We start from the raw sequence: 15,232 nt of genomic DNA on the forward strand, positions 1-15,232 counted from the left end.
AAGGATATTCAAATGTTAGTCATCTGACTGATGAAAATGATTATAGATCCCAATCAGGATACCAGTTTATCCTGAATGGAGCTTCAGTTAGTTGGAAGAGTTCCAAGCAAGGAAGTGTTGCTTTCTCATCGACTGAATTAGAGTACATCGCAGCTGTAGAAGCGGCAAAGGAGGCTGTTTGGATTAGGAAGTTCATAACCGAACTAGGAGTGGTGCCTGACATTGTGAATCCTATTACTCTGTACTGTGATAACAATGGAGCCATTGCACAAGCAAAGGAACCACGGTCTCATAATGCATCCAAACATTATCTCAAGCAATATCATCTCATTAGGGAGATCATAGCCAGGGGAGATGTGAGAATAGAAAAGGTGCCTACTGAGGACAACGTTGCAGATCCGTTGACCAGGCCATTACCACAAAGAGCTCATGATAAACATCTTAGTTCTTCTGGTATTAGTTTCAGAAACAATTGGCTTTAATCCAAGTGGGAGAATGTTGGAGTTTAGTGTCCTAAAGACAATTGTTTTAGGATATTGATATTAATGAATAAATTGTTTATTTGATAATTTGTTTAATCAGATATATAGCATTAAAATGTAACTATATATAAAGGCACAAATCTTTCATAAAGAAAGTAACCCTAAGTTTATTTAAGTAGTTATAAAGTGTTCATACAAGCATGAAGTGAGACTGTACTTTATAATAGACCAATAGGCTTAAATTAAACCCAAGTCAAGTAATATGTTATAGGGGTTGGCATATTACTGTTGAGACTTGCATGTAACAGTGTTTTCTGTCGAGACAGAAAGTTGATCTCACAAGCTTTAGATATTCAGATATCTAGACAGTTACATGGATCCGATGAAGGAGTTCATTAGGATTGGGACCCGACTTGAGATAACAGAATGGATTGACTTATCTAATGTGTCAACTGTTCATCTCAATGGTATTAGTAGGTATAACTAATCCTCAGACTCAAACATTCTTTAATTAGTGATTCTGGATTATGGAGTCTGATAGTTTGATTCGGTGCGAGCACGATCCAACAGGTGAGAGCCTGGGGTGTGTGAGAGCAGGGTTGGGTATCACACAAAGTAATTGCAGAATAGTTAATGTCAGATTGAGCATTCGTCACTCCCGATAAGTGGGATATATCCAAATGGCCGCTTGTGGTGAATTGGCTGAAGTCCTTGCAAGGTGATAGAGTTAAGAGTAGAAATGAACATTTCACTTAACTTATCTTTTCAGAGTGAATTCAAGCTGTACAAGTAAAATCAGACTCTTCGTTATATGTAACCTTGACTTGTTCCATAGTTATAAGGAATTGACCGACAAGATATAGTTGATGAAGGATCGTATTATACTGTACCTAATGCAGAAAGGTTAACGTCAGTTATCAACCTGACTTCTTAATTGCTCTGGGGGAATATCATAGGTTCTGCTAGTAACAGCTCGCGACGGTATTCCGTTATATATATGTTGGAATTAATCGTGATGAATAATTTCAAAGGATATATACGGCTAGTGGCAATAAAGAACCTAATGGGTTGCATATGGGACTTGGAATCGGAGGTCGAAAATGTAATTAGTGAGACACAATATAGGGAGCCGAAATTTATATATTAATTAGGGGATAAATTAATTTGATTAATAATTATAATTTGATTATGGTTATGAATTAAATTAAAAGATTATATGATAATATTAATTAGAAGTTTTTATGTGATTGAAACTCTAATTAATTATCCCTAACATTAATTAATTATTAATTTGATTAATAATAATTATCTAGATATAATTAGTTATTATTTAGATAATAGTAAAGTGTTTATTTAATTATCTAATTAGGAATCCTATTCCGAATATGAGTCCAATTATTTAATTACCTAACACAACTGGGATTAGGGTTTTGAGAAGTCTATAAATAGACTCCCTAACCCCATAATTTCGACCTACACAGAAAAAGAAGAGAAGGAATCGTTCTGTCGTCGTCTCGGCTAATTTACTTTATTTCTTACTCCCTCTTTGATCTCGTATCGATTTCTGTTAGAGGCAATCATTGCGATTGCTATACTTTAAAGGTTGATTACTGATTAGTTTTGTTTTTCTGTGTTGAATAAAAACGTTCGTTGCTCACGAGTTGATAATAAGAAGTTGTGGGAACTTCGTTTGCAACGGTAGATAGTTCTTCACTAAAGGTATTACTTTCTATCCCTCTTTATATGAAATAACAATTAACAGATCTTGGAAAAGGGAAATAGATAAAATAGATAAAATTTTATTATTCCGCTACGCCTAGGCTTGTCTATTTTCCTACATCTCTTACCTGCCCTGTTATATAAGAATGTCAATGAAGTATTCAAATCCAGCATCCAGAATCTTGTAACTCAAAGGGGCATTCATATTTATTATTATGAACTGTTGAGCAAACTGAAAACTGTTACAGAATGGTTCAGTCCACAAAAAAAATCTGCCTTCATGCTTCCTGCGCCTCACCCGACCTTTCATGAGGCATATGTATCGACTATCTCTCCAAATATGGCACCAAAATCGAAATAAAAAATGGAGAGGCGGGAAGTGTTTTAATTGTGGGGATCTGGATCATTGGGCGGACAAATGCAAAAGAACTAAGGGGTTTGCAACACAACAAGCGCATCCTTTTGGTGCTTAGGCACATATCGCATGGCACAACCCATCGGATCCTTTCAGTGGTCTGCCTCAGCCGTGGTATCCAGACACAGGAGCCACCAATCATATGACATCTCATTCAAGTCAGTTGCAACACATGCAGTCTTATTCTGGCAATGGCATAGTTCACTTTGGCAATGGGCAAGGTTTGCATATCTCTCATCTTGGTCAAACTCATATAAAAAATTTAAAAATTTCAGATGTTCTGTTAGTATCAAAGCTTACTAAATCTCTGCTTTCTGTTCAAAAGTTTACAAGTGATAATGACTGTTTCTTTGAATTTTGGCCTAACCATTTTCTTGTGAAGGATCAAATTTCTGGAAAATCCTGTTACGCGGTCCGAGTAAGGATGGACTCTATGTGCTTCCACCCAACTTGAAAGAGGCGCTAGTTGGAGAGAAGGTGTCGTTTGAGAGGTGGCATGCGCGTCTAGATCATTGTCAGAATTAGACAGTCAGTAGAATTTTGAAAGACAACCACTTATCATCATCAGCACCAGTTAGTGGTTGCTCCTTTTGTCTTTTAGGAAAATTAGCTCAATCTTCTTTACCGTCCATTGTTCGTTCTAGTACTTCTAAATTTGAAAACTTGCATTTGGATGTTTGGGGTCCTGCCTCTATTCTTTCATTTAATGGACACCGTTATTTTCTCATTATCATTGATGAATTTACTCGCTTTAGTTGGTTATTATGTTTGAAAAACAAAAGTGAAGTTGCTTTGACGTTTCAAAACTTTCTTGTTATGATTAGAAATCAATACAATGCTCAAGCAAAAAAAATTTATTCTGATCTTGGGGGTGAATTTCAAAAGTTGCAACAGTTTCTACATGCCAATGGCATTGTCCACAAAATTGCTTGTCCTCATACTCATGCTCAGAATGGGATAGCTGAACGAAAAATTCGACATGTGGTAGACACGTGCCTAACAATTCTTGCTAATGCATCCTTACCTCTTCAATTTTCGAATTATGCCATGATTCACAGTAGTCGTATGATAAATATTCTTCCAACCAAAACTCTTCGTAATCGTTCTCCCTTCTTTCTATTTCATAGGAAAAACTCGATTATACACTCCTTCGAATATTTAGAAGTGACATTTACCCGTTACTTCGCCCCTACAACAAAAACAAATTTGATTTTTGCTCAAAATTGTGTGTCTATGGCGATCTATGCTTAGATTTCTCAACGGGTAGGATATAAGTTTGCAAATTTGTGAAGTATGACGAAGGAACCTATCCAGCAATGCATCCAACCTCATCACCTCTCACCTCTAGCGTAGGGTTGGAAATGATGGTTCATGAACTACCTTCACTACTTGGGCCGTATCCAGGTAATCCTCAAAATTATACTTCTTCATCTCCCATACCCTCAACCACGACATGTGTGCAACACGTGGCCTCTACCGTATTGCATAGCGACACCACGGTCCCCATCATGGTCGTTCCGGACATCCCTGCACCTACCGTCTCCCCTTCGCGGTCTTTTGCGGCAGACTGATGATGCGGTAGCGACTGACGATGCAGGCACCTGCGCTAATGGTACTGCTGCTGCGCAATTCATAGTGCTGGTAGGACATGCGAGCATCTCCACGGATCACATCGTTGTTGTGCAAAATCAAGACCGGCTGCCTCATGATCCCTCCCCTGTTCGAATTCCCGATTCGAGAAACATTGGACAATCGCTACCTTGCCGCTCGGCTATCAGCACTGTGTCTGGCGTTCAATGCTAGGACAAATCCCGTTCGCGCTATGCCTATCCCTGACACTACGGCGTCTGCTCCGTGTCCTGCAAGGTCGGCTGTTGCTCCTACTCGCATCCTTAGGCAAGATTCCTCTCGGCATCACACAATGCAACTATATCACTCGACATTACACTCACGAGGAAAATTTGAGGCACTGCTAGCATCACATGAACATGGTGAAATTGATCCGACCTATTTCAGTAAAGCACACAAACTTCCAGAATGGCAACAAGCCATGTCAGATGAGATTAAAGCCCTTCTCGATAATGGAACTTGGAAACTCGTCCCACGTCCCCCTGAAAGGCATATTATCACCTCACGCTGGCTTTTCCACATAAAAAGGAAATCTGATGGCTCAATAGATAGACACAAGGCTCGCATGGTAGCACAAGGATTCACTCAAAAATCCAGAATTGATTACAAAGAGACGTTCAGTCTTGTAGTTAAAGCCACCACCATTCGCACTGTCTTAGCCATTACTGCTGCAAACAGGTTGTTCATTAATCAACTTGATGTTTCAAATGCATTTCTTCATGGAAACCTTTCTGAAACAATCTACATAGAGCAACCACAAGGCTTTCGAGATCCTGGTAAAGACGATCATGTGTGTCTTCTTCAAAAAAGCCTCTATGGACTAAAATAGGCCCCACGAGAGTGGTTTACCCGCTTACGAAACTTTCGAGTTTCACTTGGCTTTCACATGTCCCTAGCTGACAATTCTCTCTTTGTTTACAAGAATGGCAAGCTCCAGACATTCATTCTATGTTATGTGGATGATATTCTCATTACAGGAAACTCCCCGGCTCACATTGTTAGTATAATATCTTCCATTGAAGCTGAATTTTCCATTCGAAATTTAGGTAGGGCCAAATATTTCTTAGGTATTAAAATTCAATACTCTACAGAAGGCATTCACTTGTGCTAGGCAAAGTATGCGGCCGATATACTTGACAGCGTCAACATGGCTGATGCCAAATCCATCTTAACACCCATGGCTACTACACCCACACTCTCAAAAAACCTTAGAACTCCTCTTGTCTCTGGTGATGAGTATCGTAGCATTGTTGGGGCTCTTCAATATCTTCTACTAACTCGCCCAGACATTGCTTTTTTAGTAAACAAACTATTCTAGTTCCTTCACTGTCCCACCGATGAACACTGGAAGAGCGTCAAAAGGGTATTGTGATATCTTCAAGGAACTCTGGAAAGTGGCATTCTTCTATTCGCAAAACCCATTGAGCATATTCATTGCTACTCGGACAGTGATTGGGGAGGTTGTCTTGAGGATAGGCGATCCACCGGAGCTTACTGTGTCTATCTTGGAAAGAGCATCATTTCATGGCAAACACGCAAGCAACCCACGATAGCAAGATCATCTACTGAAAGTGAATACAAAGTCGTAGCAAATGCAATAGCAGAATTACTCTGGCTCAGATCGCTGTTATGCGATTTGGGATTTCACATACCTCTTCTGGTGCAATTATGGTGTGACAATGTGGGTGCCATCTATCTCACCTCCAATCTCGTCTTTCATGCTCGCATGAAACATATTGATCTTGACTACCACTTTGTTCGCGAACAAGTCACCGATGGTTTTCTGAATGTCAGATTTATTCCCACCGATGATCAAGTAGCTGACATCTTAACCAAGCCGCTACCCAGTCTTCGCTTCACTCAGTTACGCTCTCGACTGTTGGTATTTCCGCGACATCGGCTTGAAGGGGGGTGTTAGAGATAATACTTTTATTATCTCTACTGATGATCATACACACACTAAATAAAGTTGTATTCATTCTACAAGTCTAATTAGGTTCAGAGATAATATTTCTATTATCTCTAGGATTATAATATAGAGTTGTATCTAGTCTATACATCTAATTAGGTCAGAGAAGCCTAGTTAGTATACATATCTGTATCTGTCGTATATATACCTTTGATCAATGAAAACCCTAATTAAGGGAATTATTCAGTCAATCCAAGGCTTCTATGAATGTATGGAATGGACACGTCGACAAAATGGGGCTGCTAGGGTAGTAGTGCAAACTGTGCAAGTGTAGTGAAGTGATGCAACAAACATATTTTAATAAAAGACAATTTTAGGTTCATTAATCTTCAAAACATACCCTTATATTGTTTAAGTCATTTACTTTGTCCTTAGTGGAGCCGCCATTGTGAGCGGACGTGGAACCCGACTACTCTACTCTCCATCTCATGAGAGGAGGATTTTGGCAAATTGGATTCTATTTTTACATATCGCTGTCAGTTACTATTTTTAAAGAAGGCACTTAGCGTGTTCCTTCCGGTGTGTGCATTCTTTTTACTATTTCTCTAACCATTTTAATCATGTTTTGAGGTTAGATTAATTATTCTAGAGTCGCCACCTGAATTTTGATGTTCGGGAACATGTCAAAAGTTTAGATGGCACACAGGCTCACAACATGCCACCTCTTCAGAGTTAGGTTCGTGACTTACATGGGTTAAGGGTCTGATTAATAAACACGTAGACTTGTCTTTGTTAAAATACCATAATATTTCTATTCCAGATTCAGTTTAATATCATTTTAATGTTCGAAAGCGATAAATAAATAATGCAAATATAAAATTATTATATCAATTCACAAATGGCACAATTAGCCCTAATACATCATATCTAGCCCTAGAAAATAAATCTATTAAACCTGCAATACAATAAACTTTAGCAGCAAGACATTGGGGCCCGTCTTTCGGATTTAACTACTACGCCAGACTCGGTCAAATAGGACTCATTTAATCCTAAAGTCTAGCAAAACAACATGTAATTAATCCGAAGCCTAATTCATTCATCTAATCAGTTTTAATATAAGTGACAAAAAACACCCTTATGCCTCGGGATTGATTTTATCCTTATTAATAATAAAATAATAAATTTACCGAAATGAAATCACACTACCCGGACTGAAAACATAAGTCTGCCCATCTATCCTTATTACTGATCTGGGATGGTCCCCGATCGGTTACAGGGGTCCTCGATCGAAGACCAACTCTTCAATCGGTGGCTGTCTTTCGGGCAGACCCCCTGTTTTAGATGTCAGAACCCAAAAACAAGAAAAAGAAGATTCAAATGGAATAAACAAATTGCAAACAATAATGATGGGCTTTTAAAACCCTTCAGAAGTTACCTTTGAAACGGTTTTCCAGTTTTTGGAGTAAGGTAGGCCGATGAACACGTGATTGTGACTTGAGCAGCAACCCAGACCCGTGCAACATGATACTAAGATGAATATAAAGTGGTTTTCCACGTATTTGAACCAAATTTCACCGGTAAATGAGAAGTTTTGACCCAAAAAGATCAATTATGAACGTGTAATGACTTTAGAATTGACAAATAGTGAGGAATAGTTGTGATAAACGTATTTCCTCTACTAAATAACTTGAAATGGTGTTTGATTTGGGTGTATGAACCTTCAAAAATGGCTAATTTGGTGTAAAATGATGTGTTTCACTCTCTTTTCACTCAATTTCAAGTAGTTTCACTTGATTACAAGCACTTTCACTAAATTTCACTCAAAACTCTTCTCTTTTTCACTAAATTTCTTATCTTTTTGATCCAATAAACTGCGTCCCTCGTTCTGTCGATTTTTTTCACTTAAGTTGTGGAGAAAACCTCTCAAAACTGCTAGAAAACTGTTTAGAACACACCCGAAACCATTTATGGTTGTTGATTGTTAGGCATGAATTTGACTACAATTTAACATATTATTTATGATGAATTAAGGGTGTTTTTAGAGTTAACACTATGCCATTTTCCCTTTCACATGACACAAGATACATGACAGACATTTGTTTTCGCATCGTCTGAATATTTTTCGTGAAAGTATTTTAACTGTATGTCATCTGAAAGCAAAAAAAAATGCGCTCGATTCTCAGATGACATTACGATTACATAATCCTGTCATCCAAAGAAAACACGCGTTTTCGTTAAATTTCACTTACTCAACAGATGACACTTATAATAAATGAATGTCATTGTTTGTCGAAAACAAAAAAGCGGCAAATGAAATTTCACTTACGCAGTCAATCCCCAAATTTTAGACGCTCTTGTTTGACTGAAATTTTCAGCTGATATATAAACCCTCTCTCTAATCCCAAACCCCATTTTAGGTTGCGCAAGAGCTTCATCCCTCTCATCCCTCTCTATCGCCATGGTTGATTTGGACATGCAATCACTGCGTGAGCTATAAACACGGCACTGGTAAGTATCTATTGATTGGCATTGGTCCTTACTCTCTCTTTTCCTCATCCGATTTACTTTTGTGTATGTCGATTTCAGCAGCTGGAATAAGGATCTATTGATTTTCAAAGCTATGATTTAAAGGGTTAGATCTCTCGCTTAGATACTGATTTTATTGTATTCATTATTAGATTCACCGATGAAATTCTTGGGTCATTATCTTTTTTAACCTAGGGTAATACATTGCCGGTTGCTGAAGATGTTCTGATTTCTTTTTATTTGAACATAATATTTGCAGGGATAGTAAGAATGCTACATGCGAAGGCTGACTGAAGAGATTGTCAATCGGTTCATGCCTTTAGCATATGGGGAGATTTCTTTAACTTACTGAATATATATTAATGTTAAGTTGGTTTGAACTGATTGGTCATGCCTTTATAAGTGCTTGTGTATGTTTGATGTACTGTTTTGGAACCTAGAACTCATTGATTTAGGAAACTAGCCTGATTTAGTATATATATTGTTTGATGTACTGTTTTGGAACCTAGGACTCATAGAGTTCATGTATGAATGATCATTAAGCATGTGCCTGATTAGGCATACTCTAAAGCTTTGAATGTTCTTTGAGATTGGCACTACTCTTACACCTATGAGTTATACTGCTAGAAGTGATTGAGTATGTGTATGTGTATGAAACATGTTTATATATGATGTTCTGTTGATGTTTATGTTTGAGGTTCTGTATGAGTATGTGTACGATTGTTCATTTGGGCATGTAGCTTATTAATCATGCATCAAGTATTTGAGGAACATTGTAAAAGGGTCATTGAGCATGTGGCTGATTAGGCATACTCTAAAGCTTTGAATGTTCTTTGAGATTAGCACTACTCTTACACCTAAGAGTTATACTGCTAGAAGTGATTGAGTATGTGTATGTGTATGAAACATGTTTATGTATGATGTTCTGTTGATGTTTATGTTTGAGGTTCTGTATGAGTATGTGTACGATTGCTCATTTGGGCATGTATCTTATTAATCATGCATCAAGTATTAGAGGAACATTGTAAAAGGGTCATTGAGCATGTGGCTGATTAGGCATACTCTAAAGCTTTGAATGTTCATTATGATTGGCACTACTCTTACACCTATCAGTTATACTACTAGAAGTGATTGAGTATGTGTATATGTATGAAACATGTTTATGTATGATGTTCTGTTGTTGTCTATGTTTGAGGTTCTGTATGAGTATGTAGCTTATTAATCATGCATAAACTATTAGAGGAACATTGTAAAAGGGTCATTGAGCATGTATGAAGCATGTATTAAAAGGTAAATTTAGGCTAATTGATATCACCATTCTCTTTTTTATTTGAACATGACCTATGATGATAAGTAAGGAATAAGTTGTATGCTTGTTATAGCATGTTCACTTGAATAAGTTGTCTACTTGTTATAGCATGTTAGGCATACTCCTAAATCTCCATTACTGTGTATCATATCACTTGGCTTGTTATGCTTATGGAAAAGTGTTTAACATGGTGATGAAGTTGTATGATTCTAACAACACAAGTTTATGTCTAAGCTTGTGGTGACAGTATCATACACTTCATCACCATGCTAACTTCATCATGAACTGTACAATCCAAGTGGCAGGTACGTAGTGGTGGCTTTATGATGCTATGAGAACAAGTTTTAGATATGCACGAATAAGTTGTCTATTTGTTATAACATGTTAGGCATACTTTTAAAGCTGAAAATGTTATGAAACCATTCAGGATGGTGATGAGATAAGTTTACAATATACCTTCCACTTGGCTTGTTATCTGATTGAAACCATTCAGGATGTTGATGGGTTTTCGATGCTATCAGCATAAGTTATGAACTTGATATTATGTTTAAGAAGGTAGCTGATCATGCATACTCTTAAAGCTGAAAATGATGAACTTGCCTGATTCTTTTCTATTTTAACATGAGTTATGCTGATGAGACATATGTTGGCTTGTTTTATGTTCTGTTTATGAAGTAACTGATTCAAGAATAGACATATGTTTCATATCAATTTAGCATGTTATGTGTTAGGACGTAGAACTGATTCAATTTAATAGACATAAACGAATAAGTTGACTACTTTGTTATAGCATGTTATCATCCACTTGAATATACATATATATGTCTACTTGAATAAGTTGTCTACTTTGTATTGCCTATCAAAAAAGGATAGCGTGCAAGGGGGCATTATGATGTGACATGCGAATAGCGTACAAGGGGGGGAGGGGCGTGATGCGCGATTAGAAAGGAGATTTTGATGCTAAAGAAACAGTGGAGCTGGATGGATGGAGTGGAGTACTAGAGGGGCATGGAGCCAACATTGAAGATCAGATTGATTACCAAGTACATTTGTAATCAGTAATCATTCTGTTCTTCAAGATTGGCTCTATGCCCATCCAGTAGTCCACACCATCCAGCTCTAGTGTTTCTTTAGCATCAAAATCTCCTTGCTTCAAGAATGTGCAAATGGTAAACAAGGATATTGGGATGATAGGGAACCATCAGAGTTAAATAGCGTCGAATACTTGAGGGGCATGGAGCCAACATTGAATATCAGATTGATTACCAAGTACATTTGTAATCAGTAATCATTCTGTTCTTCAAGATTGGCTCTATGCCCATCCAGAAGTCGACACCATCTAACTTAATGGTTGCCCAGCATCCAAATTTCCTTGCTATTCGCACATCACGCCCCCCTTGTACGCTATTCGCACGTCACATCATAATGCCCCCCCTTGCTTGCTATTTGCACATCATATATCCATTGCATGCTCTTCAGTCCATGTCCTGGCAGTTGCTACATAACCTGTCCTGTTGCTGATGTATCGTTCAGCAATTCGCTCTCGGCCAGGAAATGGCCCCTCAATGAAGGGCTCTACCAGCAGTCCATAAATATTCCACAGCAGCTATAAAATGCATAGATAAATTAAATTAGACCCCAAACATGAGTAGATAAACTAGACCCCAAACATGAATAGATAAATTTACGGGTAAAAAATACATAGATTTGCATCTTACCATGGCAATACTATGGGCAGGGCGATCAAGTAGCTGGGGCATAGAAACATGTCCCAAGGGACCGATATTAGGATGGTAAATTTTGGTCCTGAATATTACCTGCGAACAATAGTAATATCATGAGTGTATTTACAAAGATATGAACTGATTTATGTGTGTTAACAAGTTTATGCATGTTCTTACAACTGGAGGTGTGGAGGGGAAATCGATAGGGAAGTCCATTTGGACTATGAATACACCTCATTCATAAGGGGTGTTTGGAGGGCCATTCATCACGGCAGTCCATTGCTGCCGGTCAAGACCATGTATATTGACAAGCCACCTAGGTGCCTCATATCGGAGTTGTTCAATCTGAAACTCAACATTACGATAGAGGTTCCTTCTATTCCTGCTCGACATAACAATCTTTAAGTATAGTGTTACGTTGCCCTGGGTGACTATTGAGAATTGGTAAACGCTTCCTATTTATAATGTGGGTGGATAAGTGAAGGGTCTTAGAATGGAGAAAGGGTAAATTGAGATTAATTAGGTCTATCTGTATACGGTGTGTAATTAATGAGCATCATCAATTGGTTTTGCAGATACCAAGACTTTGGGGATTCTAAGAGATGATGACTTAGATATGCTTCAGTTCAAGTTGGATTTGGCTTTCCAATCAACACCACCACGCCTCTGACTATATATACAGATTTGGAGATGTACATTAATTGCTTATATTTTTTTGTCATCAGACATTCATTCAGTTATTTTGTGTAGTTCAAATGTAACCAGATTATGAGCATTAGTCTCCAGTAAAATTAAAATCATTGATATACAGAAATTCTTGTTCATTTGATAATTATTGTTCATTTCCAGAATCATTCGAAGAAGAAGGCAAGGAGTGACATTTACGTTTAAAAAAATATCATCTAAACGACAATAAAAAAGTCATTAGATTAAAAGAATCTGTCATCTAAAACAAATCTCTTGACATGATTGATTAAGACCTATGCCATCTGATACAAGTTACTACGACAGAAATTATTATAAAAACTGTCACCGCGAATACCAATATGTCAATTTCCCATATAGCGACTTGACATTTTTAATTATTAGTATGTCATGTGATGACATTAAAAGTGACGTTAATAAATAAAAAGATGCATCGTAACAATGTTCATATGATAGTATGAGACTAAGCTGATGTCATGTATAGTATCTTAAAATGAAAGAACCTAACCGTCGTCTGGAGGTGCAGTAGACGGCAGTGAGCCCTGTGACAGATTTATATCTCGCGGGACGACGGTTTTTAACCGTCGTCTGAAGGGGGTTTTGGCGTAGTGTACATTACGTGAAAGAAGGTCTTACAGGTGTTTTTATGAAGATTGGGAAAGATTACGTCAAACAGACTATAAGCAGCCTGTTTTGCACAAACCATGATGAGATGAGCAACCTATGATCCAGCGGTCTAACGCTGCAATTTCTGATGATGGATGGCGACTTGACAGATGGCATGAGTGGAAGGCAGGAAAGGCAGAAAAGAGCAGTTAAAAGAAGCATGATGACAAGAAAGTTCGACCCTTGAGTGTTCAAGGGTCAAAAGGATCTTAACCACTTCTAGTAGTCTAGGATTTATGAACAATTTATTTGGTTTTTGTAATATTTTTATCGCATACTTTCAGTACCTTTTTGATCTTTTCTCCCTTAAATAGACGGAGTGGGGGAAAGGAAAGATACTTTTTTGGTGAACTAAAAAAAGACATTTTGGTAGAGAGAAGAGCTCTCGAGGAAGATGATTACTCCATTGATGGAGCTCTGTAGATGGGAAGTAGACTGTTCACTCGGTAGTATGAGTGAGTAGTAATTTTGAACTGGTTCGGCCAGTTAGGGCCGGTTATGTAAGCTCTCTATTTTCTATTTATGAATGAATGTTGTTAATTTATGAAGTGTTTGATGAAGCTTTTTATTCCATTGCTTACGCATATATGCTAGTGTTAGATGAATGATAGGGAACTGCTTTCATCTTCACGGACCTTTCTATCAAACATCCAACCCCGAAGCAGGAATGTTAGGAGGTTGTATCAAGGGTTTTCTTTATTGAAATGCTGTTTCGATCATAATGCAAGAAAGAACCAACCTTAGGGACGCTTATGGTTGTAGTAAGTCTTAGAATCTTAAGAACACACGAGAGTTGACTTAAGTGAGCATTAAAACAGAGACCTTGACTTCACTTTACTCCATTCATGAATAAATAGGATGTTTAGGGAATTAAAGTAACCGGTTCCACTGTGCCTAACCTGTTCTACCTTTTATTCATTATCAAGTAATCGTTTTTATCAGTTTACTCATTTACTTTGTCACATTTTCTCATTATAAAGAATTCACACACCACGAACACCCTGTTCTGCAAGGTTTTTCTAGTAAAATTTGGTCCTCAATCCCTGTGGAGACGATACTCTATTTATCACTTTATTACTTGTTTCTAGTGCACTTGCTAGAGTCTGTTTAGAGGACAACAAGTTTTTGGCGCCGTTGCCGGGGATTGAAATGAACAAAATCTATCAGAAAATTTCTATGAAACAAGGTGTTTTTAATCTGTTTGCTAAGTAGTGCAGCCAGAAGTAGTGCTCCCACTGTCTATGCGCAGAGCTGGACCACCAGTTTTCCCTATCGATCTTGAGTTAGAGAGAACGTGTAGACGAAACCGAGCGGGAGCTCGACGGGGAAGACAAAGAGAAAGAAGGATGGCTGGAAGAGTACCACCGGAACAACCAGTTCAACCTAACCAAGAGGTGGAAGGAGAGAACAACAATCCTCCAGTTATGAGGATTAGAGACTATTCTAGACCGACCACGGAAGGACACTCGTCGTGCATTGTGTTGCCTAACGAAGGGAACAACATGTTTGAAGTGAAAGCATCTATGATACAAATGTTACAGGCCGCAGTGCAATTCAATGGATACCAGTCGGAAGATCCAAACGGGCATATCCAGGAGTTCATTACACTATGCAACACTTTCCGATCAAATCACGGAGTTTCCGATGATGTGATAAGGCTAAAGCTGTTTCCTTTCTCTCTCAAAGATAAAGCAAAGAACTGGCTAAAGAACCTACAGCCTGGAACCATTACCACTTGGGAAGAAATGGCCAGTGCTTTTCTAATGAAATAGTTTCCACCTAGATAGGCCATCAAACTCAGAAATGAGGTATTCCATTTCGTGCAAGAAGAGGATGAATCCTTGGCCGAGGCATGGGAAAGGTACAAAGAGCTATTAAGAAGGGTACCGAATCATGGCATCCCTATGTGGATGCAACTACAGAATTTTTACAATGGAGTCACCAACATTTATAAAATTCAGATTGAATCCATTGCCAATGGTAACCCCGAAGATCTTGAACCACAAGCCTTGTACAACCTTATTGAGAGAGTCATAAGCACAAGCTATAACTGGCACTCAGCTAGGAGTGAAGGAAAAAGAGTGGGGAATGATGATGTTGTGTCAAAACTGACCACCCAGGTGGAACAGCTTGTAAAGCAGCTCAGCA

General features: G+C 38.1%; 1 non-coding gene across 1 annotated transcript; it reads right to left on the minus strand.

Annotated features, from left to right (window-relative positions):
* Positions 1-14,877: 14,877 nt before the first annotated feature.
* Positions 14,878-14,984, minus strand: LOC136231625 (small nucleolar RNA R71). The gene has a single exon (XR_010689996.1). It is a non-coding gene; the product is annotated as a small nucleolar RNA R71 (small nucleolar RNA).
* Between the last annotated feature and the right edge of the window lie 248 nt (positions 14,985-15,232).

The sequence above is a fragment of the Euphorbia lathyris genome, chromosome 5 (genome assembly GCF_963576675.1).
Source record: "Euphorbia lathyris chromosome 5, ddEupLath1.1, whole genome shotgun sequence".
Taxonomy (NCBI): Eukaryota; Viridiplantae; Streptophyta; class Magnoliopsida; order Malpighiales; family Euphorbiaceae; genus Euphorbia; species Euphorbia lathyris.